The sequence below is a fragment of the Poecilia formosa genome, unplaced genomic scaffold, assembly GCF_000485575.1.
Source record: "Poecilia formosa unplaced genomic scaffold, Poecilia_formosa-5.1.2 Scaffold471, whole genome shotgun sequence".
NCBI lineage: Eukaryota > Metazoa > Chordata > Actinopteri > Cyprinodontiformes > Poeciliidae > Poecilia > Poecilia formosa.
The window spans coordinates 421,322-422,520 of NW_006800410.1; the positions used below are offsets into that span (position 1 = coordinate 421,322).

Here is a 1,199-nt window from a genome sequence, read left to right on the forward strand (position 1 = left end):
AAACTCTCTCACATTCACAGTCAAACTCTCTCACATTCACAGTCAAACTCTCACATTCACAGTCAAACTCTCTCACATTCGCTGTCAAACTCTCTCACATTCACAGTCAAACTCTCTCACATTCACAGTCAAACTCTCTTACACGTTCTATCAAACTCTGAGAGTTTGTTTGCAACGGAAGTTAACTTAAAATTTTAGTTTCTGATTGGACCCCAGGCAGGCTTTTCAAAATAAAAGCGGACCTCCAGTTTATGTCTGATTCATGTTTCTCTCCTGCGGCTTTAAAAATTTAAAACTTTGTGTTAATTGATTTGCTAAAGGAAATCATGTATCTGAAAATAAATTAAAACATATTATGTTGGCAAAACATTCTGTAAACCACATATGTGCTGCCTCAATCAAAACTGCTGACATTTGACATGCAAAAATATCTTTCAGATTACATAAACAATACCTTACCAGGTACTTCTCTCACTTCAGGATGACACAGGGACACCTATAAGACCAATTTTAACTAAAGTAACACATGTGTGCTTTACAGGATTTTTTGCCCACACAATATTTTTTTTTCAGATACATAATGTCGTTTTCAAATTAAACCCCTCTATGGCATGGCGTTGCCCTGAGGCAACAAACCACATTTCTGTAGCTCACGTTGCTCCTTTATTTTATTTTTGGGGGAATGATTTAAAATACCTCCAGACATATTTTTGTCCAAATAAAAGAGGTATTGAGGTTCATGTGACCTTTACTTAGAAGAGGAGCAGTCCTTTTTATGAAGCGGAGGTGCATGCTACACCTTGCCTCCTACTTGTAAGTTATACATCACTTTTCTTCATGTTTAAATTTGGGTCACTATCTAAAAATATTTTAATATCTCTGAGTATGTAAAGAAGCATTATAGATCATTTCAAGACAATTTTTTATAACTTATATGGTAAAACTGTTTTTTTGTTTGTTGCCTCAGGGCAACATTGCACATTTAGGGCCCTTTTGCTCAGACAATATTATTCTAATGTGATGATATTCAGTTGATTACAAAATAATTATCAGAGCCAATTTTTTTTTACTTTATTATTGACTAACAGCAACAGGAGATGGATGCAAGATCATTTCATGGACAAAAGGTGCATGGTTCAGAAGCTGGGGTCATTCCCAATGAAAACATGAGGATCCACTGTACAACCATTATTTCATTG

General features: G+C 35.2%; 1 protein-coding gene across 1 annotated transcript in view; it reads left to right on the forward strand.

Moving 5' to 3' along the window:
• LOC103156237 (galactose-specific lectin nattectin-like) overlaps positions 1-1,199 on the forward strand; it is a 43,162-nt gene that overhangs the window by 39,823 nt on the left and 2,140 nt on the right. The gene's annotated exons all lie outside the window — the stretch shown is intronic.